Source organism: Bubalus bubalis, chromosome 9 (assembly GCF_019923935.1).
Source record: "Bubalus bubalis isolate 160015118507 breed Murrah chromosome 9, NDDB_SH_1, whole genome shotgun sequence".
Classification (NCBI taxonomy): Eukaryota; Metazoa; Chordata; class Mammalia; order Artiodactyla; family Bovidae; genus Bubalus; species Bubalus bubalis.
Genome location: NC_059165.1, coordinates 20,948,158 through 20,974,333, shown reverse-complemented (window position 1 = coordinate 20,974,333; position 26,176 = coordinate 20,948,158). Strand labels below are relative to the sequence as shown.

Here is a 26,176-nt window from a genome sequence, read left to right as displayed (position 1 = left end):
AAGGAAAGAGTTATCTGTGAGAGAGTGTCTCTAACTTGAAAGCCAGAACTATCCGAGCATTCTCCCATTACAGAGAGCAGTCTCTCATTACCCATTCCTCTGGAAATATACATGGCATGTTTCCTTACTATACTATGCATCACTTTAGAATGATTTCCTGGGAAGTTCAATGTTGAAAATTATTCTACTCATGCTGGGAATCTACTGTAATATTTCAGAGTCAATCTAAACAATTCCCAGATAAAAAGAGAACTTGGGTCAACTTTGAAAAGTTAAGCTAGTCACCAAAACAAATAAGTTAATAAGATAGAAAAGAAATATATATATACATACCTATATATGTATATGAATAAATTGAGACAGAAAAACTTAAAAGAGACTTCAACTAATTATAATCTCAAAATACTTTCTCATCTTCCACAGACACTTCCTATTACTTTAACAGTAAAAGTTGAAGGCCAAATATACCCACATCTGGGAAAACCATGGCATCTGAATGCTAAACAGGAAGATATGATGCTGTCAAGAGGACCCACAATTAGTGAAATAATAAACAATGTGAATATCTATTTTTGAATATTATTAAATAAACTATAACTTTCAAATAAATTGACTTCCTCATCTTAAAAATTCCTAACAATACAATATTGTAAAGTAATTAGCCTCCAATTAAAATAAATAAATTTATATTTTAAAAAATTCCTAACAATGTAGATATAAAAGTATGAATCGTGTATTAAAGTTTTTATTTTTCCAACTTTAGTTCAATTCCTTTTTTAAAGTCCCAAAATGGGGAGAAGCAACATTGAAAATTATTTTGCTAAGTACCAATAACTTTAGAACACATATTAAAAATTCCAGTTAAATTAAAAGTTGAGTCAGGTAGAACACACAATTACACCTCTCCACTGTCCTCATTAAATTTCAGTTCAACAGGGAATGCTGTCATTTCTTCCACAGACTTTCCTATTATACTTTTATTTTAGGCCAATACCACTGATACTCTGCAGCAAGTATTTGCAGATCTTAAGCAAATAGCATTATATTACCAAGAAGCAGAATGAGCAATTGTTTCTAATTTTTCTCTACAACTTTGCTTTGGTGTGAATGGTCATAGATTGTTTCAAAACAGACCCCAGATGACTACTTGGCAAAAATCAACAGGCAAAAGTGAGGTCTAGTTTCCTTTTCGGGCATCTCTGCAGTAAATTGTCTTCCTTATAACAGCTTCAGCTATCTAATTTTTTCAAATCTTTCTGGAATAACAAGTAGCAAATTAGTAGATCTGTCACATGAATGCTATTTGCAATTTACTTATAGTACACTCTTACTTCACATTCAAGTTTTGTCTTGATGTAATTGACTTAACAAGCAAGTATTTATCACACTTACTGCTGGAAAACATTAATTACCTTTGATCCTGCTGAACTTCATACCCACTTATTTTAAGAAAATTTGACCAGGTTAAAAAGTTACTTAGATAATTACAACTCAATTTCCCAGCATAGAATGTTGCATTCTTAGGAGTCTCAAAAAATTATTTAAGTTGATTCAAAAAATTGAGGCAAAACATACCCATTATTTAATAGTAAATTACAATATTCCAGAAGAAACTGGACTGCATAATAAAAGTAAATTCAGTAATTATTCCTTTTCAAAGTTGATGAGGCTAAAAAATTTCAGAGTACAATATCATATGTCTCAGTTAATGTGGGCTTCCCTGGTAGCTCAGCTGGTAAGGAATCCACCTCCAATGCAGGAGACCCCAGTTCAATTCCTGGGTTGGGAAGATCCGCTGGAGAAAGGATAGGCTACCCGCTCCAGTATTCTTGGGCTTCCCTTGTGGCTCTGTTGGTAAAGAATCCGCCTGCAATGCAAGGAGACCCAGGTTCGATCCCTGGGTTGGGAAAATCCCCTGGAGAAGGGAAAGCTACCCACTCCAGTATTCTGGCCTTGAGAAAGCCATGGACTATATAATCTATGGGGTCGCAAAGAGTCAGACAGGACTGAGCTCTTTCACTTCAGTTAATGTGGCTAAAGGTCCTGACAGGGTAGTATACTACATCGCTCTTTATTTTGTAAAAAAAAATGATAACGAAGACCATGTAATCTTTAATTTGGGGGAGAATCTAAATTTTCTATCTCATCTTAAGACATTGCTAATGAAGAAAACTTAAAAGTTGTTTCAGGTGTCAGAAGTGTTCTGAACACAAATCAAGCAATGACTAGCACTTAATTACTTCATGTTAAAATTATCAGGATGTCTAAAATCTATTCTATGCATAAATGCTTGGATATTCAATTGAAACTAAAATCATTTAACTTATGTAAAATTAATTACATGCACTCAATTTAAAAAAATAAAGAGAATAGGTAATTTTCCTCGCTTTTTCACTCAGTGAGGATATGGGGTAAACTAGGGTGGAGAAATGGGACACATGGCTACATGTCCCCTCAGTCATCACAGTTCATGTTATGTCTCTCATAATCTGAGCATCCCATCATGCTGTGTATGATTCAGAGGTTAGCAATATGTGTCTTCCTGTTAGTGAGTCCTGTAAACAAAAATTAGTCTTCTGTTCTCAGCCAAGGAATGAGCAATTTTTCCCAATACTGTCATGAAAATGTGGATATTTTGGACTCAGTGAAACCATAAATTATGTCTGTCTCCCGTGTAACAACTTCTTAATGGAATGTTAGTGTTACACAGACTGCAATTTTTGCCCCACATGTTCATTTAAGAAACTGACCTACCATAAAAGAAGCTACTGTCCTTAAACTTACTGCAGCCACCTATTATCACATGGATACTCATAATCTCTCAGTAGTGGCAAGAAACATTTTACCTCAGTACAAAGTAGATTACATTTGCATATGTATATCTCACAAATCCACAATGCATTGCATACTCATAATGCAACTTGATGTGAATATGTAAATACCAAGATATATAAGTATTTCAATATTAGAAAAGATTTCACATAGAAGTAGAGGATATCCATAATGCAACTTACTATCTGCCTAATACTACACCACAATCCAAAAAGTTCGTGCTACCTGTCAGTTGGAAATGCCCAAGAAATAAGCCTTTCCCCACCACACTGAAGAAGCCTGAGCAGGTCTAGCCTGAGTAGCCTGGTCTCTGTCAAGAGATTTCCACAGCACAAGACAGAATTCAATCAGAATTCTTCCTGGAAAAGCCCAGTTTGCCTCTAGGCCATCTTAATTCAGATGAAACTGAACTATGATTTAAAAAGAAAACCACAAATATTTATAGAGTTCCCTACTGTTATGGAGCTGTCCTGATTGCTACAGGGAATAGAAGATATTTTTACAAGTGCTCTATATTTTTTAAAAGAAATTCATGTTCACACAAAAATTTACAAGTAAATTATAGGAAAGTTAGAAAGCCATTGCAATAGGGAAAAGTGATGAAGGCCCAGCGTAGGATAGTAAAATAGGAATGGTGACTGGCGCTTTTAAAGACACCTAAGAACCAGATTAGTCTTAGTAAATAAATGCATTTAGAGTATGAGAGAGGAGTTAAGTGAGTCAAAGTTGTCTCATTTTTAATTTGGAGTAGATGCGATAACATTAACCAAGATAGAAAATACAGGAATACAAAAAGGTTTTTGGTCAGGAGATAACACATTTTTTTACTTTGCTGCTTTGATTTTTAAGATGGGATTTGAGGGACTATATTTTCTTTTTTTAACATTTTATTAATTTTTTTGGCAGGGAGAGCTTCCCTGGTGGCTCAGCTGGTAAAGAATCTGCCTGCAATGTGGGAGACCTAGGTTTGATCCCTGGGTTGGGAAGATCCCCTGGAGAAGAGAACAGATATTCACTCCAGTATTCTGGTCTGGAGAATTCCATGGACAGAGGATCCTGGGGGCCTATAATCCATGGGGTCACAAAGAGTCAGACACAACTGAGCAATTTTCACTTTCACTAAAATGTTTTTTAAATTTTTATACAACTTTTAAAGGTTATTCCATTTACACTTATTATAAAATACTGGCTCTATTCCCCATTACATACAATACATCCTTGAGCCTATTTTACATCCAATTCTTCATGCTTCCCACCCCCTCACCCTTATCCTGCCCATCTCCCCTCTGATAACCACTGGTTTGTTCTCTATATCTGGGGGTCTCCTTCTTTTTTGTTGCCTTCACTAGTTCATTGTTCTTCTTAAATTCCTCATGTAAACAGTATTATACAGTATTTGTCTTTTTCTGACTTAATCTAACTTAGCCTAATGCCCTGCAAGTCCATCCATGTTGCTGCAAGTGGCAAAATCTAAGTTCTTTTTTATGGCTGAGACTTCACTTTCACTTTCCACTTTCATGCATTGGAGAAGGAAATGGCAACCCACTCCAGTGTTCTTGCCTGGAGAATCCCAGGGATGCGGGAGCCTAGTGGGCTGCTGTCTATGGGGTTGCACAGAGTCAGACACGACTGAAGTGACTTAGCATAGCATAGCATAGCAATACAGTTTATTTTTTGGGATCCAAAATCACAGCAGATGATGATTGCAGCCGTGAAATTAAAAGACACTTACTCCTTGGAAGGAAAGTTATGATCCAGCTAAATATTATATTAAAAAGCAGAGACATTAGTTTGCCAACAAAGGTCTGTCTAGTCAAGGCTATGGTTTTTTTTTGTTTTTTTTTTTTTAAGGCTATGGTTTTTCCATTGGTCATGTATGGATGTGACAGTTGGACTGTGAAGAAAGCTGAGCACTGAAGAATTGATGCTTTTGAACTGTGGTGTTGGCAAAGACTCTTGAGAGTCCCTTGGACTGCAAGGAGATCCAACCAGTCCATTCTAAAGAAGATCAGTCCTGGGTGTTCTTTGGAAGGAATGATGCTAAAGCTGAAACTCCAGTACTTTGGCCACCTCATGCGAAGAGCTGACTCATTGGAAAAGACTCTGATGCTGGGAGGGATTGGGGGCAGGAGGAGAAGGGGATGACAGAGGATGAGATGGCTGGATGGCATCACCGACTAGATGGATGAGAGTCTGAGTGAACTCCGGGAGTTGGTGATGGACAGGGAGGCCTGGCATGCTGTGATTCATGAGGTCACTAAGAGTCAGACACGACTGAGCGACTGAACTGAACTAAACTAATATGGTTCGTGACATTGTACAGGAGACAGGGATCAAGACCATCCCCATGGAAAAGAAAGGCAAAAAAGCAAAATGGCTGTCTGAGGAGGCCTTACAAATAGCTATGAAAAGAAGAGAAGTGAAAAGCAAAGGAGAAAAGGAAAGATATAAGCATCTGAATCCAGAGTTCCAAAGAATAGCAAGGAGAGATAAGAAAGCCTCCCTCAGCAATCAATGCAAAAAAATAGAGGAAAACAACAGAATGGGAAAGACTAGAGATCTCTTCAAGAAAAATAGAGATACCAAGGGAACATTTCATGCAAAGATGGGCTCGATAAAGGACAGAAATGGTATGGACCTAACAGAAGCACAAGATATTAAGGAGACGTGGCAAGAATACACAGAAGAACTGTACAAGAACGAGCTTCACAACCCAGATAATCACAATGGTGTGATCACTCACCTGGAGCCAGACATCCTGAAATGTGACATCAAGTGGGCCTTAGGAAGCATCACTACGAACAAAGCTAGTGGAGGTCATGGAATTCCAGTTGAGCTATTTCAAATCCTGAAAGATCATGCTGTGAAGGTGCTGCACTCAATATGCCAGCAAATTTGGAAAACTCAGCAGTGGCCACAGGACTGGAAAAGGTCAGTTTTCATTCCAATCCCAAAGAAAGCCAATGCCAAAGAATCCTCAAACTACCGTACAGTTGCACTCATCTCACATGCTAGTAAAGTAATGCTCAAAATCCTCCAAGCCAGGCTTCAGCAATACGTGAACTGTGAAATTCCAGATGTTCAAGCTGGTTTTAGAAAAGGCAGAGGAACCAGAGATCAAATTGCCAACATCCGCTGGATCATGGAAAAAGCAAGAGAGTTCCAGAAAAACATCTATTTCTGCTTGAGTGACTATGCCAAAGTCTTTGACTGTGTGGATCACAATAAACTGTGGAAAATTCTGAAAGAGATGGGAATACCAGACCACCTGACCTGCCTCTTGAGAAACCTATATGCAGGTCAGGAAGCAACAGTTCGAACTGGACATGGAACAGCAGACTGGTTCCAAATAGGAAAAGGAGTACATCAAGGCTGTGTATTGTCACCCTGCTTATTTAACTTATATGTAGGGTACATCATGAGAAACTCTGAGCTGGAAGAAGCACAATCTGGAATCAAGATTTCCGGGAGAAATATCAATAACCTCAGATATACAGATGACACCACCCTTATGGCAGAAAGTGAAGAGGAACTAAAAAGCCTGTTGATGAAAGTGAAAAAGGAGAGTGAAAAAGTTAGCTTAAAGCTCAACATTAGGAAAACTAAAATCGTGGCATCTGGTCGACAGAACTGAACTGAATATTCTACTGTGTATACATACCACACCTTTATTCATCTATTGATGGAAACTTTGGTTGCTACCATATCTTAGTAATTGTAAATAATGACACTATGAACACTGGGCTGCATGCATCTTTTCAAACTAGTGGTTTTGGATTTTTTGGATATATATCCACAAATGTAATCACTGGGTCATAGAAGGAGATGACAGAGGATGAGATGGTTGGATGGCATCACCAACAATGGACATGAGTTTGAGCAAACTCTGGGAGATGGTGAAGGACAGGGAAGCCTGGCATGCTGCAATCCATGGGGTCGCAAAGAGTTGGACATGACTGAGCAACTGAACAATAACAAATGTAGTTCTATTTTTAGAAATATGATATCTCAGAGGAAGTTGTGAATCATCTATCTACAGTGATGTAGTAGGTTCTGCTGCTGCTGCTGCAAATTCACTTCAGTCGTGTCCAACTCTGTGTGACCCCATAGATGGTAGCCCACCAGGCTCCCCCATCCCTGGGATTCTCCAGGCAAGAACACTGGAGTGGGTTGCCATTTCCTTCTCCAATGCATGAAAGTGAAAAGTGAAAGTGAAGTCACTCAGTCATGTCTGACCCTCAGCGACCCCATGGACTGCAGCCTACCAGGCTCCTCCGTCCATGGGATTTTCCAGGCAAGAGTACTGGAGTGGGATACTGATCTATAAATCATTGTCATATAGATGATTATTCAATCCATGGTTACAAATAAAATATCCAGTGAGAATACGGATAGCATATAGAGAGTAGTGTCTGTATTTAGGAGCTTACTGCAAGAATAAGAACAGTGAAATAGAGAAAAGAAACACTTACAATATAGGAAACTTTTAGGTCTAAAGAAAAGGGTAATGTTAAGTAAGAAGATTTGGTCATTTCTGTCTGCTATTATGCGGAGGTGAAAAAAAAATATGAGAAAACACTGCCACCTGTTTTTGCAATTAGGTCCTTTATACCTTTGAGACGTTAAGAAAAAAGCAGGAGGGGAAAAATTCACATGTTATGCTAACAAGAAGCAACTGAGGGTTAGAAATGGCGTTAGAGCTATAGACCTAAAATCCAAACAAGAAAGGAGAAAAATCAGATGGTCACTACAAGTTAAGGATGTATTTTTTAAGGTAGAGAAGAACCTTCCAATAAGGGATGATCAAGAATCACACAGTATCTCTTAAGATCACTCTAAACCATACATTTCTTCAACCTCTAGCCCTCCTTCCAAACTCTCTCTCACATACACTCTCCTTTCCCACCAGAACCACACTTTTCTCGTAAGAGCAAGACTAAGTTACCACATTAAGTGGATACTGACACACCTGTCACAGGACGTCAAGATGACTCAACTGTTATCCAGGCTTCCTTAGGATTCATTTTCATGAATATATGCAAAGAGCTGTCCTTATTAATCTACAAGCAGGAAGCACGTGCTAGGATGCAAGTTCTCCTTGGTTTAGCAGAAAACACAAACCCCGGTTCTAGCATGAAAGCTAGCTCCAGCTCAGAATCCTGCTGGAGATAGATGATGCTAAATTGAATATCCAGACCATAAAATTTCTGAGCATGAATATTAGTGGCAGAAATTAGTAAGTAGGGGAAATATGAAGGCTGGATTCTTATTCATCTTTATACATGAAATCTAACATAATACCATATGTGGAAGTTCAATTGTTGTTAGATTGAACAGAATTTTCTAAACATTTATCCAGTCTAAAATTACTCTATCAAACAATATGTTATGGTGACAAGAGGACAAGACTAGGACACAGAAGGCTAAAGTTCAGGTCTGTTCTGAAACTTTTGATGTCTTTTATCTCCTTGATAGTTCTCTCATCTGCATTCCCATCCTGCCAGATTTCACAGATTTTAAGAGGGAAACACATTTTAAAAATACATGTGAAAATGCATGGTACATTTTTAAATACTATACAAATATTAAGGCACATTTATGACTACTATTATATGTAATATGCCATTTAAGGTGATCAGATGTTGACATAAAATGCACTCTTTTCTCTAAATTGGCTGTGCTACAAGTATTATTTTATTGTTCTTTACCCCTGTTTTATCTAATCCCTGTTTGAAATCTGCTAAACTATTTGCCTATTTATCAGGGTGGCCCTAATTTGGAATCCAGAGACTAATGGCATTGGAAAATTGCGCTGAAAGGAGTCACCCATGTACTATGATAGATCATAAATATGGATGACTAGAAAGTAAGATGCTTCGCTTAAGATGCAAATTAGCAGAGAATGAGATGCAGCGGGTTGTGCACCCCAGATTCAAATCCTGATGGAGAATCCCTGGAGGGTCACCAGACAAAAAGCAGGTTTCTGCTGTCACTCCCCCACAAAGCTGTAGACACTCCCTCAGCCTGTCAGGCAACACTAATTGAACCGGATACTAATAGGAGAGAGAGTGTGCCAGCCACATCCTTGCACACAGAGCTGCCAAGTCAGTCTAGGGAGGCACTCCTGGCAAGAAGCACAAGAGCCTAGAACTATAACCCAGAAATCCTCAGTTAGGCCAATCCTAGCAGCAGACTGGCTTCAGAAAATGAGAAAGGCAGAAAGGGAGGAACTAAAGCTTTGTGGGGAATACAAATAATGTAATGAGGATACATGGTTCTCAAGGGAACCACTGTGCTCTGTAATCTAAACTCTCTTCCCTGCCCTCCTGTAACTTCTGCAAAGTATACCCTCCCAAATCCCCTATCCTGCCACCCTCTCAGCACCACCCGCCAACCAGATAAGATTCAGATGAGATTCTTGATGTAGTATCTCAGACAACAGGTTTGGAGTACATTCATCCATGCAGACACGGCAATAGTATATATGAATATGCAAACTTCAGTATGGCCTATAGCAGAGAGAGGGAGAGAATTTAAAAGTCGAAGAGAATGGAGCTCACTATGTAAAATGAAAAGACAAAGTATCTGCTGTAAGAGTCCTCAAAAGAGGCAGCGAGCAGCGGGAAGCACAGCTTCTTATGTGCTTGAATTGCCTTCCTTTCGCTGCTCTGTTCCCCTGTGTCCTTTCTCTCCATGCCCCGTGTGATGAATATCTTCTTAGAACTCATGTTCTGATCCAAACAGGCCATGTTATTGGAAATGTGGCAGTAAGCAGGAAAAGAGAAGGCAAGAGAAAGAGGAAATATGAGAAAATAAAAATGAGAACAGAAAGAAGGAATGATGTGAATGAAAACCAAGGTCCTTTGGGTCATGCCTCAGTTTACCCATACACTTTTCACAAACTCTACAATACCTGCAGAGCCACATCACATAGGACTGCTGCCTCGGGAACATCCGGCTGAGCAACAGGCCCCTCTCAGACCTGCCTTAGCTGAACCTCTTCCCAACTGCATCATCGGTTAAACAGCAATCCACATTTCTCAGAGCAGGTCACTGATACTTTCTGCTTCTGGTCACAAAATTAAAGTCCCCAAAGGAACTGCCTGTCTCCCAGCACAGGAATTTGGGATCAAAAAAAGGCAAGAAAGGAAGATAAACAAGAACACCTTTAGAGCTTCCATTTACATGGTGAATGAATCAGATTCCATAAACATCTTGCATATCCCTTTAATAAAGGAGAAATTTAGGATTAAGAAAATTTGTAATTTTCTCAAATTGTGTTTAACACAAGTATTCAAATTACTTCAAATCCAAATCATTCTCTTAAATACATAAATGGATGTATCAAGTGACATTTATCCATTAAGAGATCTTTATTGAGCCTCAACTGTAATGAGCCTCAATAAGAGGTTTGCCATCAAGGGTACCATCTTTAATACCTATAATCCACAGTGGGAGGGAACTCCACATTTAATCAAGATGCCTGCTGTAAAATCATATGCAAGATAACTCAGAGTCTATAACCAGCATGGGGAACAGATTCCAGGACACAGAATGAAATAACCTGAGTGAGATCCCCATTGTAAGGAGTCATCAACAACAGCCACAGATCATACATCAAAGGGACACAATTGGTATTAATAATTGATAACTTTTATTGAGCTATTATTTGTTAGGCACTAACTATTGTCTCATTTAACCCTTACCTCAGGAACAGCAAATAATATAATAAGGAAAGCATGTGATTAAGAGACTGAGTTCAAAGAGATGAAGTAATCTGCTCAAGGCCAAACAGTGAATAACTGGTGATATGATGAAGGTTTTGAACCCAGGTACTTGAGACCAGAGCTTCCACTAACCCCAGACTAGGCAGTAACAGTCTCATCTTCCAGCCTCACCCTTCACTGACCCATCCTTCCATGAACCTCTATTACCTACACTTCCACATGGTCTTTCATTCTCTCTCCAGAACGTCTGTCCTTCTCTGAGACCATTTTTGTCTCCATTTATTTTTCTCTTTTCCCTCTCTGCCCACTTCATCCTTCTTCCAACTCTCTCTCTCCCTCCCTCTCTTTCTTTCTCTAAATCAAACTGAATGTGAAGTTCAAATAAGTTCTGAAGATGATGATTTGACTTTATATCCTGTTTTGACTTTAAAATACATTCTCAGTATGAGAGAAGTAGGTATCCCTTTATATGTCTCTTCCCCAGAAAAGAAATATCAAAACTATGAAGGTTTTTACTTTGATGAAATGAAGTAATGATCTGTTGAATGATTCTTGAACAGATCCTTGAATGATCTGTTTGTTGAATCGAGGTTTACATTATCAAAAGGTTTCACACTACCCAGAATTGCCATGGGCCGATGTGTCCTTCCCAAAATGCTTATGTTGAAGTACTAATCCCCAAGTGACTGTAATGAAGATAGAACAAAAGGGTGACTGAGGTTAAAGGAGGCCACAAGTGTGGAACCCTGATTTCACAGAACTGGTGTCTTTATAAAATAAGAAAATACACCAGAGACCACTCTGTTTCTACCATGTGAGGACGCAGGGAGAAGGTAACAGTCTGTGAGCCAGGAGGAGGGCTCTCAATGGGAACTGAATTGGCTGGCACCTTGATCTTGGGCTTCCCAGCCTCCAAAACCATGAGAAATTCATTTCTGTTGTTTAAGCCATCTAATTTATGCTGTTTGCTGTGGCAGCCCAAGCTGACTAATATAATTGGTTTTAAAAATATGGCTCTTCTTTATGAGAAAATTTCACACATTCAAATGTTAGCAGTATGATTTCAAGATGAGTATTCTCATCATTACTAAACTGTTTTGAACTTATTGAGCTTTAGGTAAGATGTTTCCTGGACAAAGAAGAAGCATATTCCTAAAACGCTTGTATTCAAAACATGCATTTTAAAAAATTATGTCCAATATTTATCTGACCATTTAGGACAGAAAACTACTTTTCTGAAAAGCTAACAGATTTCAATAGACATAGCCTAGATCCTTCTATGAAAAATAAGAATAGGAAGAGAGAGGCCCCCTGATTTATTCAGATGCGGGTTTGAAATTTGGTGACTTTTTTCTGAGTTATTTTATTCAATATCCAACAGATGACTTTGTTACCAATTCAATCCACATCCAGTAAAAGAAAAATAAACCACTCATCTAGCTATCAGGTCCAGAAACTGGGAACAACCTAACATAAGAAAAATACTCTTTTCAGAGTCTCTTTATTTTCCAAGCTAACAGCAATGTGAACGTCACTGTTGTACAGCCACTCACTAGAGCTGTTGAAACTTTAAACAGCTTTAGGAAAATGCCAGTTGTTTTAATTATTTCTCCAGTGGGAATCTTTGGCTTCACTGAAAAGGGTATATGAGCCGTTTGGTGGCCAAATGGCAAAGTAAAAAGAAAAAAGAAAAATACACAGACCACCACCACCAACATCCCCTTCTAAGTTACATGAAACTTCAATAAAATATGGTTTGATGGCCTGTTGACTGACCTCTGCGAGGTGGAGAGTTACTCTGAATCCATACCTCTTCTTCCTGTGAGATAAGCTGAGAAATTTGAGAGGAGCAGGCCTTGTATCTGAGCCCAACTCAGACACGCTTTTTCTGATTCAGCCATAGCTTTGCTTGGAAACCTGTACGTCATGGCCTTGGCGGGCCCCCAAGCTTCCTCCTAAGCAGTCTGCTATTTTTCCTCTAGCTTACCCAAAATAGCTGGGCAGAGATTTAGTACAGTTGGTATGCTGGTGTTTATAGGCCGAAGTGTTGTCAAGTTTCCTTCTGTGGGCAAGCAGAGGTTCTTGCAGACAGACCAGAACAAAAGGAAAGGTGGTTCTGGCCTTCTGGTTCTGTTTCCTGGCAGAGTTAGAGGTTCCCTTTCCCTCCTCCAAACAACCCCAGGATCAGACAACCTTTATCAAGTTTAACCTCCCTCCCTATCTTCTCTCATTCTCTGAAAAAATCCTTTTTCCTATTCTGAAGCCCAACTGCTCGGAATTGCAGTATATTATGAGTCATATATTTCAACATATTTATTATCTAGGATCCTTCACAGGCAAAACAGGTATAGAAACTTCCTTCTTTCCTACTGGAGAATTTACAGGTATATTATTTCCACTACTGCTTAGTCATTAAGTCATATCCAACTCTTTGTAAGCCCATGGGCTATATAGTCCACCAGGCTCCTCTGGCTGTGGGATTTCCCAGGCAAGAATACTAGAGTAGGTTGCCATTTTCTTCTCTGATACTATTTCTAGGTGTTCTATTTTAAAATGCAAAGTCCAACATTTGCAGGGAGAAATGCAAGTGCTAAAGAAAACAGATCCACCCTGAGGAGAAAAGAAATAGATTTGCTAACTCATAAGTCTAGAGTCCCTGGTTTTTTCCCCATAAAGTATTTGAACCTTTATTTTCCCCTTTTGTAGAAATAGAGTCCCCCCACCCCAACCCACATTCTTCCCTTTCATCGCCTCTTTTCTACTCATTGTGTCCCAAAAAAATAAGATGGTACAGGTTTTCTCATCTGTTGTACTCTCCCCAGTAAGTTGCTACTCCCTTTGAAATTCCCCTTGCTGTTCCATCAAGCCATGCTGCAGAAAAAGATACAAATTGATGATTTGATCCAGGTTTCACTCTTTGAGAATGCAATTACATAAAGCATAGGTCTCTGACATGGAGAAAGAAAAAGGCAAAAAAGAAATTACAGATGACACTCAGGAAGCCTTTCCCAACTTAGAATCAACTGACCTATTCCTGCAGCCACAGGAAGCAGTGCTCCTGTCTCTCCGCTGCTGTTTCTCTTGACCAGGGCAGGACTGTGATATGTTCATGCCCTATCTACTCTACCGGTCCCTTTCTTCTTTGTATCATCAGAAACTAAAGCAAGAGGAAACCATGAATGATTATTTTATAGTTTTCAGAATTAGACCAAATTCATATTTATGCAAAAGTAAAATCAAGTTCTGTCTAGATCTACTAATGTATGTATGGATCTTTCTGTATCTGCTTTTTTGTTGTTCTGTCGTTCAGTCATGTCCAACTCTTTGCGATCCCATGGACTGCAGTGCATCAGGCTTCCCCATCCTTCACCATCTCCCAGAGTTTGCTCAAACTTAAGTCCATTGAGTCAATGATGCCATCAAACCATCTCATCCTCTGTCAACCCCTTCTCCTCCTGCCCAGTATTTGCTTTGCTGGCTCTTAATCACTGGGATTTTGAGCATCAGTGTGTGATCTAGCCCTGCTTGAGGCTCTGGATTGGATGCTTGCCCGTTGACTTTACATCTACATGAAATGACTGACCCAACCTGATATGACTCGTCCCTGTGGAAAATGTCTCAGGGAATAGGCAAGGAAAACATTAGAGAGAATCAAATACTAATCTTCTGCCCAGCTGCCAATGTGGTAACTCCCTACTAATGGGATGAAGGCATCAGCAACATTAGGTGTTTACATTTATTTTAAAACACCAATCTTAAAAGAGAGTTCTTTTGGGCACGGGGTAAGAACATTTATACTAAACCTTTTATCCCCAGCATTTTTAAGCATTACCTCATTAGTCTTCAAAGCAGCTATTTAAGGAAGGTAGAATGATTTCCTCTGCAATTTTATATGTCCTGCTTAATATGAGTCAGAGAGTGTGCAGGATAGGACTACCAAGATGGTCTAATGATAGTACAGGCCGCCACCCAGAGAAGAGCAGCGTCTCCATGAGCTTCATCTGCCCAAGTCTTTCCATCCATTCCCATCTCCCTAAAACCCTTAGTACCTCTCTTAGGGCTACATCTCATCTACAAGAGCTTCCTATCATCCCTTGATCCTCACTCAGCCCCCATCCAAAGTTGCTCATGTTTTTAAAATCCCATGTCTTTGCCTTTATGTTGAGTAATACTGTGTTAATCTGCAAAATGTCTCTGAGCTACATGTTACACGGTTAGCATGCCCTAGCATTTCCCACTTTTATTTATATTTTGACAAAGAACTTATGAAGATAAGATCTTAATACAAATATAGTAAAAGTAATAATATTTTAAGCAGAAGAATCTGGTGAATTTCCCTTAAAAGACATTAAGGCTTTAGTAGGTCTCACCTAATTGTTGAGTCTGTCCAGTGGACAAGAAAGCTAATAGATAGGAATGAAGTTTAACTACCTCTCACTCTTATCATCTAAAAAAGGTGTATGTGTATATGTGTATCATATGTGTGTGTGTATCCCTTTAGGAGTACTACTTTCCAGGTCTCTGCTTTCACTCTTTAACCTTCATCAATATATAGGTCCTTTGTTTTTTCCTTAACTTTTAGATTTTAGATATTAGTTTGCATTTCAGGTATGTTATCTATTATTTTGTGTAGGGGATACCTGAAACTGTACTTCCATCTTTGAGAAAATGAACTAATCCACAACAATTCTGGAATGATTAACAGCATCAGAAATATTATATACTTACTGTAACCATTTAGGAGTATTAGCTTCAAGAGAGAAGAACTATCCATTACAATTTATTGGTTTGTGTGTGACTTCCTGTCTAAAAGAGTACTAATTCTTATTAAATCTTTTTCATACTTACTGAGATTTTTTTCCTTAATGGTACAATTCAATTTTAGTCAGCTGACCAGACAATATGGCTTGTAAAAGGCAGAGCTTGGCTCCCAGTGTATTGAGAACACTTATTCTATCCAAAACATTACTTAAACGAGTTATCCCTCAGTATCCAAGGGGGATTGGTTCTAGGAACCCTCTTACCAAATTCCAGGTATACTCAAAGCCCTTATAAAGAATGACACAGCATTTACATATAATCTGTGCATATCCTCCATATACTTTAAATTATGTCTAGAATACTTATAATACCTAATACAGTGTAAATACTATGCAAATAATTGTAAGTACAATATAAATACTATGTATGTTGTTGCCAGTGCACAGCAAATTCAAATTTTGCTTTTTGGAACTTTTCTGATTTTTTTTTCAAATATTTTTGATCTGTGGTTGGTTGATTCTGCAGGATGCAGAAGTTGAGGATATGGAGGGCTGATAATGTATCTCAGAAATTACATTAGCAACTAACATTTTACCTTAATCAATCAGCTAACATTTACATAATGACAGCTCTGTTGACATGTCAAACTCTCTATGCAATTTTCATACAAAGATACCAGCTAATGCAAGAGGATTTCTTCAAAAACAGCTTGAGAGAAAATAAGAAAATGAGTCACTCAGTCATGTCAAACTCTTTGGGACCCCATTGACTGTAACCTACCACACTCCTCCATTCTTGGGATTTTCCAAGCAAGAGTACTAGAGTGGGTTACCGTTTCCTTCTCCAGAGGATCTTCCCAACCAAGGGACTGAACGCAGGTCTCCCGCATTGTAGGCAGACACTTTACCATCTAAGCCACCAGGGAATTCCTGGTGAAAGAAAATATACCTTAGATTAATCTAAGGAAAAAAGTCAAGTCCCTACCAAGAGCAGATTTCTGGGAGGAATGAAATATAGGATGAAAAACAGCTTCTTAATAGCTTATCTGTTGTTCAGTATTGTACCTCTAACATCGGAATGTGAAGTCAGGTGGGCCTTAGAAAGCATCACTATGAACAAAGCTAGTGGAGGTGATGGAATTCCAGTTGAGCTATTTCAAATCCTGAAAGATGATGCTGTGAGAGGGCTGCACTCAATATGCCAGCAAATTTGGAAAACTCAGCAGTGGCCACAGGACTGGAAAAGGTCAGTTTTCATTCCAATCCCAAAGAAAGTCAATGCCAAAGAATGCTCAGACTACCACACAATTGCACTCATCTCACACGCTAGTAAAGTTATGCTCAAAATTCTCCAAGCCAGGCTTCAGCAATATGTGAACTGTGAACTTCCTGATGTTCAAGCTGGTTTTAGAAAAGGTAGAGGAACCAGAGATTAAATTGCCAACATCCGCTGGATCATAGAAAAAGCAAGAGAGTTCCAGAAAAACATCTATTTCTCCTTTATTGACTATACCAAAACCTTTGACTGTGTGGATCACAAGAAACTGTGGAAAATTCTGAAAGAGATGGGAATACCAGAGCACCTGACCTGTCTCTTGAGAAACCTATATGCAGATCAGGAAGCAATAGTTAGAACTTGACATGGAACAACAGACTGGTTCCAAACAGGAAAAGGAGTACATCAAAGCTGTATGTTGTCACCCTGCTTATTTAAGATTATATGCAGAGTACATCATGAGAAATGCTGGGCTGGAAGAAGCACAAGCTGGAATCAAGATTGCTGGGAGAAATATCAATCACCTCAGATATGCAGATGACACCACCCTTATGGCAGAAAGTAAAGAGGAACTAAAAAGCCTCTTGATGAAAGTGAAAGTGGAGAGGGAAAAAGTGGGCTTAAAATTCAACATTCAGAAAACTAAGATCATGGCCTCTGGTCCCATCACTTCATGGGAAATAGATGGGGAAATAGTGGAAACAGTGTCAGACTTTATTTGGGGGGCTCCAAAATCACTGCAGATGGTGACTGCAGCCATGAAATTAAAAGACACTTACTCCTTGGAAGGACCGTTATGACCAACCTAGATAGCATATTCAAAAGCAGAGACATTACTTGTCAACAAAGGTCCATCTAGTCAAGGCTATGCTTTTTCCTGTGGTCATGTATGGATGTGAGAGTTGGACTGTGAAGAAGGCTGAGCACCAAAGAATTGATGCTTTTGAACTGTGGTGTTGGAGAAGACTCTTGAGAGTCCCTTGGACTGCAAGGAGATCCAACCAGTCCATTCTAAAGATCAGCCCTGGGTGTTCTTTGGAAAAAATGATGCTGAAGCTGAAATTCCAGTACTTTGGCCACCTGATGTGAAGAGTTGACTCATTGGAAGACTCTGATGCTGGGAGGGATTAGGGGCAGGAGGAGAAGGGGACGACAGAGGATGAGATGGCTGGATGGCATCACCGACTCCATGGACATGAGTTTGAGTGAACTCCAGGAGATGGTGATGGACAGGGAGGACTGGCGCTCTGTAATTCATGGGGTTGCAAAGAGTCATACACAATTGAGTGACTGAACTAAACTGAACATTTTATCAAAGATGAAATTCTAAATTGGCTTCCATGTTTTTATTCAGATGAGTAAAAATGTCTCCAGTGCCCAGCATAGTGCCTGAAATACAAAGATGCTTGGCAAAGATTTGCTGGGGGAAAAAAATGGGTAGAAAAACACTCTAGTATCAAATGTTATTCATTTTTGGACTGTCCTCCATTTTATATTACCCAAACCTCAGCTTTTTTCCATTAGAGGAACATCAGCAGTTGGCAACAGTTTAATTATATTTTAGGATATATACAAAAACATAAAATCTATGTTCATAAAACATGAGCCAAAAAACATCAAACTGCATAAGTATGGCCATTCTCAACTGCCCTCCATTTCCTTCTTAAGCACCACTTAAATGTTCCCCTATTGCCAGTTCCAGTTATGTGTCTTAAATAAGTAATAAGATAATTAGCCCTGAAGTACACATACTCAACAGGCCAAATATTAAAATAAAATGAGACCTTAGAAAAAAATGTATTATAAAAAGAAATCATGAAAATCCAGTAGAGAGTGAAATAAACTGGGCTTTAGGGCAGAACTGAAACAGGCAACTACATGCTGTGGTCTCCATGATTCTAGTTTAGCACAAAAACTTCTGGACAGAGCAGGGACTGACTGTCAGAGAGATCTGGAGACCTGAGACCTAGCTGAAATGTAAAGCTAAGTAGCCATGTGAGCCTGAGCATGTGATAGACTCCAGTCTGAGTTTTATTTTGTTTTGTTGCATACTGTAGACACTAAGTAAATATTTAACCCAACTTCCCTCATGTGTAAAAATGATCATCTCAAAAGCCCTTTCAAGAACTAATAGTATGCATGGATTCTGAGATTTTAGGTTCCCTACATGAAACTAGAGACTAACTACAATTAGAAAGAAGAAAATTATTAGGAAACTTCTGTTTTCTGAAATTGATCAATCATCTCAGAACACTAGGTCCATTCAAGAATTAAAACACAAGTCTCCCACTTTCCCTGTCTCTGTAATATGTCATTGTGAAAGTCGCTCAGTCATGTCCACCTCTTTGCGATCCCTGTACTATATAGCCTGCCAAGCTCCTCTGTCCATGGGATTTTCCAGGCAAGACCACTGGAGTGGGTTGCCATTTCCTTCTCTAGGGGCTCTTTCTGACCCAGGGATTGAACCCAGGTCTCCCACAATGCAGGCAAACTCTTTACTACCTGAGCATAATATGTCATGTGCACTGAAAATTATGAGTATTTTGAATTTTAAGGTAACACATTGGCTTGGTTTCATATTTTGACTTGAGGCTGATCCTCTCATGAGAACCAGTGTTGGAAGCCCTGCCACAGCCTAGCAATCAATAGGTCAGGCTAGACACTAACCTCAGTTCTCATACATCTTAGAGACATATGACTTCAAGTGACTCAGCTGAACAAGAGACTAGGACCAAAGTGAAAGTGTTAGCCACTCAGTCGTGTCTGACACTTTGAGACCCCATGGATTGTAGCCTACCAGGAGCCTCTGTCCATGGAATTTTCCAGGCAAGAATACAGGAGTGGGTAGCCATCCCCTCCTCCAGGGGATCTTCCCGACCCAAGGATGGAACCTGAGTCTCCTGCACTGCAGGTGGATTCTTGACCATCTGAGCCACCAGGCACAACCTAAAATCATTTAAACCTAACTATTACATAACTATTTCTTGTCCTCTTCCTCCCTGCCTGATATGCCACTTTAGAGTATTCAGAAGTAATGTGACATTAAGTCTCCCATCAGAGTTCATAGTCTTAACAGTTCACCTGAAGAAGTAAACAGAGAAAAGCAGTGAGCTGTGTGCTAGGTAGGAGTAAGAACAGGATGTACAATAGTATGTACAAGAGGCACCCCACAGTCTACTGGAGCAAGGAGAGGCAACATCTAAGATGAGGTCTGAGGGACAACTGGAGTAGGGTCAAGTTATAAGACCTTGGGGAAAAGTGACCCAAGCTGTGACCCAAACCTGGTAGAATAGGACATCCAATGTTGGTCATCACCGGTGCAGCAACAGAAAATGGAGCAGTGTTTCTCTGCCTGGGTGTGCTGTTCTTCCCACCTGCAGGGTCCCACCTAGGGGGACTGCTAAATATGCACATTTTTAGACTCTTCCTTCAGTTCAGTTCAGTTCAGTCACTCAGTCGTGTCCGACTCTTTGCGACCCCATGAATCGCAGCACGCCAGGCCTCCCTGTCCATCACCAACTCCCGGAGTTCACTCAAACTCATGTCCATCGAGTTGGTGATGCCATCCAGCCATCTCATCCTCTGTCGTCCCCTTCTCCTCCTGCCCCCAATCCCTCCCAGCATCAGAGTCTTTTCCAATGAGTCAACTCTTCGCATGAGGTAGCCAAAGTAGTGGAGTTTCAGCTTTAGCATCATTCCTTCCAAAGAACACCCAGGACCGATCTCCTTCAGAATGGACTGGTTGGATCTCCTTGCAGTCCAAGGGACTCTCCAACACCACAGTTCAAAAGCATCAATTCTTCAGCACTCAGCTTTCTTCACAGTCCAACTCTCACATCTATACATGACCACAGGAAAAACCATAGCCTTGACTAGATGGACCTTTGTTGACAAAGTAATGTCTCTGCTTTTCAATATGCTATCTAGGTTGGTCATAACTTTCCTTCCAAGGAGTAAGCATCTTTTAATTTCATGGCTGCAGTCACCATCTGCAGTGATTTTGGAGCCCCCCAAAATAAAGTCTGACACTGTTTCCACTATTTCCCCATCTATTTCCCATGAAGTGATGGGACCAGATGCCATGATCTTCGTTTTCTGAATGTTGAATTTTAAGCCCACTTTTTCCCTCTCCACTTTCACTTTCATCAAGAGGCTTTTTAGTTCCTCTTCACTTTCTGCCATAAGGGTGGTGTCATCTGCATATCTGAGGTGATTGATATTTCTCCCAGCAATCTTGATTCCAGCTTGTGCTTCTTCCAGCCCAGTGTTTCTCATGATGTACTCTGCACGTAAGTTAAATAAGCAGGGTAACAATATACAGTCTGGCTAAATTAAAATTTCTTGTAGGTGTATCCCAGAGTTCTGAATTACAAAAGTTCATCAAATGATTTGTGATGAAAACTGAGGTTTGAGAAGCTCTGCCATAGCAAGCAGTCCCTTCATGCAAATGGCTGACAACGTTCAAGAGCTGAAGGTGGTCACAGATGTGGTACAGGAAGATGGTCAGCAACAGAGAACCTTGAATGATTTCTCAGTCATCAGGTTGGAGTTTTGGAACAAATTCAAGGTGTGCAGAAAAAGAAACTGCAGTCCTGGAAAAATTATCAAGCCAAGGTTTCACCACAGAAGGAAATATCAGCATTTGGAGACCAGAGCGGACAGAGCAGGACTAAGTCACAAGAATAAGGACAGACTTTAAACAGTAACTAGATCTTAAGGTTAGAGAAAAACTGTTAGGTATAGGTGACCTCATGCTGAGCTCCAGAATGCTGGGCCTGGTCTGTGTTGAGGAATCAATTGGACTGTGCACATGTGCACCCATGATGAAAGAGTTTCTGAAACTGCTAAATCAGGCAGGCCCATGTATCCTGGAAACAGATGATACAGTGTGGTGTGCTAGGTATATTATAACTTAATATTCTAATAACAGTCATTGAATCCCTTTGCCCCATTATCATTCTCAGTGCTTATATTTATATGACTCTCAATATTTCAACATTCTTCTCCTTCATAGTTAGATGGAATCCACTCGCATTCCTAACCAGACATAAATCTTACATTGAGGTGTCCTCTGGCAGGATTAGAGAACCATTTCTTTGATATCTGAAATCAACACAAATCTGTGACAATAATTTGGAATCAATTGATCAATGCTGGGCTTTCTAGTGTAAAACAATCAAAATCCCTTTATGCAAAGCACTTTTGACTTAATCTGCTTTTAGAGGGTAATTAATTTCACTTGTTCCTAAATGGCTAGCAGTTTCTGCAGGTCATGGGATCAGTTAAAGTGTAACTATGAAAAGTGAAAGTCGCTCAGTCATGTCTGACTCTTTGCGACCCATAGTCCATGGGATTTTTCAGGCCAGAATACTGGAGTGGGTAGCCTTTCCCTTCTCCAGAGGAGCTTCCGAACCCAGGGATCAAACCCAGCTCTCCTGAATTCCAGGCAGAATCTTTACCAGCTGAAACACTAGAGAAGCCCAAATCGGTAGCTCATAATAACTATGAGTGCTAACAAAAAGCACCAGCTATGCTCCATTATGTTCACATTCCAAGGCTAGTGTTCCTGTTCTTAGCATTCCAGGCTGGCTGACTTTCAACCACTTTCAATATTCATGGTGGCTCTAATCAAAAAATGTATGATACCCTCTTAAACTAGATTTCTTAAAGAAATAAACAAAGTCTATGATATGGGCTTTGGAATCAAAAACATCTGATTTAATCTCACCTGCATTGATTAATTTGTGTGAACTTGGGGAAATTATCTGTCTTCAAGATCTTTATCAGTACAATGAGGATATTAGTAATACCTAGCTGTCTAGATCTAAGTGCTTTAGAGATTAAGATAATTGTCCAAGTCTCAAAAAATCGGACACAACTTAGTGACAGAACAACAATGACAAGGAATTTATAAGAGCATTCTGTAGGTTTATCATTATCATTCTTGCTGCTCTTGTTATTCAGGCCACTCCAGCCTATAAGAACTGTGAGGTCACGTTCATAGGAATCACCTATGTTTTACTGGAATCTGTCTCCCTTTGAGAATGCAAAATGCCTCACAGGTTTCCCCTTGAAACTTCCAAGGAAATGTTTCCTATTCTGATGATGAAGTGCAATCAGCCATAACATTCTTCCTAGCCCTGAGTTACAGACATCTCAGGCCTATGGCTTGAGGAGACCACTGTCACTGTTGATGCTAAGAGGGTTTGTGTCTGAGCCTAAGATGTTGCCTTCTGATACTCTCAAAGCTCCAGTGCACTGAAGCCCCAACGATGTCACACTCTGTCTCTGGAAGCAGGGTGACTAAAAAGTAGCCATCCACAGTAAACTTGTGAGAATAAATAAGTTTACCCATATGGAGTGTGCAGCCCCACCCTCCAAACAGTTCACCTGTAGCTTCATTCACTAAGCCAAGGAAACTATTTGTGAAAGAAATCCCAGGCTATCCTTCATCCCCACCTACTTCTGAAAGAAATCCCAGGCTATCCTTCATCCCCACCTACTTCCAAGTTCCTTTCACCAACGCTCTCCAAATCAACCTGCTAATAAACCACGATTACTGGAAGATAGTGGAAGATAGTGTAAATGATTACTGAAAGATAGTACAGTTCAGTCGTTAAAAGCAAAGGGAGCTGAGGCAGACGACTCAGAGGGGAAAGTGACAGCCCCTGTGTCCCTCAGTTTTGCTTTTCAGCAATAAAATTGATACAATAATAGATCCTAATTCACACAGATCTGGGGGCCTAAACGAGACGAAGTATGTGAAAGACAGCACAGCGCCCAGCACACAGCGTTGGCTTGGTAAATGGTAGCAACGACATCAGCCGTCACTCCATTTCAGGGAGCCACATGGTATGGACTGAACGTTTGCAACCCTCCAAAATCAACATTTTGAAATCTGATTCCCAATGTCATCGTATTTGGAGGTGGGGTCTTTTGGAGACAGGTCATGAAAGCAGAACCCTCCTGAATGGTATTAGTGCCTTTATAAGAAGAGGCCAGAGCACTAATCTGCCCTCTCTCAACTGCATGAGGATACAAGTCAACAGTCTGCAATCCGGAAGAGGGCTCTCACTAGAACCCAACAATGCTGGCATCCGATCTAGAACATCCCAGTCTCCAGAACTACGAGAAATAAATGTTTATAGTTTACGCCATCCCACCTAAGGTAATTAGTTACAGCAGCCCACATTGACTGAGACACTACAGTTTAAGACAAAACCAAGAATTCTTCTTTGACTAACAGAATCACAATTGTTTCTATTCTTATAGGGTTGTTTGTTTTCCTTTTAATGGTTACCATGGGCTCATTAGCTGTTGGGATAAAAAACCCTTTAAGTATGAGAAAAATGATATGGAACTTTTTTCACAACCAATAACCAATTATATACTATGTACGGTTAATATATCAGATTTACAAATGATGCGTTCTTCATTTTATATAAGCTTGCCACCCAAGCAGATTAGTTGAAGACTATGACACATTGATTTAATTAGTTTTTATAACCATTGTTCCCCAGAATTATTCCCTTGTTGAAAAATTGAACCACAAAATGTGTTCACATTAATACATATTAAAGTAGTTTAACCCATAGTAATAACGTTTGTATAACATCTAAAAATACAAAATGTTATTTCACGTTTGTAACATAACTTAATCATCATAACAACCATGTAAGCAAAGTGTAGCAGATGTTGTTTCTATGTTATAGGTAAGGAAATGAAAGCTCAAAGAGGGTAGGCAAATTGGACATGTCACACAGCTGGTAATGATAGTCAGTACCTGAAACTAAGCCTTCCCAAATCCTATACCAATGCTTATTTACTGTAATACCATTGGATAAAATTGTTTTCTTTGACTGATTTTATTATATATGCATTTTGGCATGTCAATCCATTACCATCCATTCTCCCCAGTTCACTTACCTTTAAAAGAATCCATTCTACCATGTGTCCCAATATGATGCTAAGTATCATCAGGATTGCTTATCTTTCTCTGACTTTTCTTTTGAGTTTTCCAAGTAGAAAAGATTCTGGGCAAAGAGAACCCAGAAAACAATTTAAAGTGAAGTGAAAGTGAAGTCGCTCAGTCATATCCAGCTCTTTGCAACCCCATAGACTATGCAGTCCAGGGAAGTCTCCAGGCCAGAATACTGGAGAGGGCAGCCTTTCCCTTCTCCAGGGGATCTTCGCAACCCAGGGATCGAACCGAGGTCTCCCACATTGCAGGCAGATTCTTTACCAGCTGAGCCACAAGGTAAGCCCAAGAATTCTGGAGTGGACAGCCGATCCCTTCTCCAGTGGATTTTCCTGACCCAGGGATCAAACCAGGGTCTCCTGCATTGTAGGTGGCTTCTTCACCAACTGAGCTATGAGGGAAGCCCAATTTAGGAAAGAGTCAAAAGCCATGAAGAGCTTCACTGGGTTCACTGGAGACGAGTTTCACTAGTTTTTCTGAGGCACCTGTGAGAAAACACAGTATCGAGGATGGGAACTAAGACAGCTTCACAAAATGTTTTCTTCCTTCCTCCAAACTTTTACTAGACCCGTGGTTCCCAACTCTAGTTGCACCTTAGAAATAACCAAGGAGCTTTCCAAAACCCCCGAAGCCTGAGCCCCCACCCAGACTGCTTAAGTCAGAATATCTAGAGAAAGGAGGGGCCAGGATACAGGTAGTTTACAAAAGTTCACAGATGTTTCCAGTGTGCAGCCAGGTTTGAGAACAAGATCCCTGGGCTCAATGCCACATCTCAAGCGCAATGATAAACTGGGGAACCAGAGTGGCTCTTAGAATAAGCACCCACCGCTGCTATGGAGAAGGGCAGAGACCTTCTAATAATGAAAAAACGGTGCTGTGCCTGGTCCAGTGGCAAAACTGGAACCTGGGTCAATAGACAGCCAGATCCAGACTCCTCATATCAGTCCCAGCAGCGAGTGCTGAAATAACACATGAAACCCTTTCTTCACCTAGGTTAAGCTCTCCATTTCCATAGGTTGCGTAGTTGTTTCTAGACATTAAGGATTAGCCTATTCCCAATTCTCATTGTGCCTTCTGTGATTATGCTGTTAATGTCATTAGGGCTTTGTTTATTAGAGTACATGGTTCATTACCAAAAAAAAAGAGGAAATCATTCAAAATTTATCCTTCAGAAAAGAATCTGGAAACATAAAATGTAACAATTTTATCCCCATTTTATATATATCCTATTTTAACTCTCTGAAATCTCTTTTAGACCTGGATTATTTTGTGAGTTAAAATCAAAATCAGTCCTAATTACAGATGTTAAAAGTTAAAGAAGCATAACAAGAAAAATAAATATAACAAGAAAAATAACTGACACTGGCTTTAGCAGTGTATTTCATTTAAAACTCCTATTCTCTCATTGCTGTAACTGCTGATATTCACAATAGAGCTGAGATCACAGCATTTATTGACCTTTCTTTAATCTTAAAATAAATGACCCATTGCTTTTTGCACCAAAATTCATATTGGGAAAAATCCTAACTTTGCCCTTAATTTATATGACTTAAGATATTTTAGTGTAAAATCATTCCTTATGTATTTGAAGTATATTTCAGAA

At 39.7% G+C, this 26,176-nt stretch overlaps 1 long non-coding RNA gene across 1 annotated transcript in view; it reads right to left on the bottom strand.

Annotated features, from left to right (window-relative positions):
* LOC123334988 overlaps window positions 1-24,779 on the bottom strand; it is a 52,736-nt gene extending 27,957 nt beyond the window's left edge. Inside the window, exon 1 of the long non-coding RNA XR_006553178.1 lies at window positions 24,522-24,779. This is a non-coding gene — a long non-coding RNA (uncharacterized LOC123334988). The remainder of the gene's footprint in view (window positions 1-24,521) is intronic.
* Window positions 24,780-26,176: the final 1,397 nt, after the last annotated feature.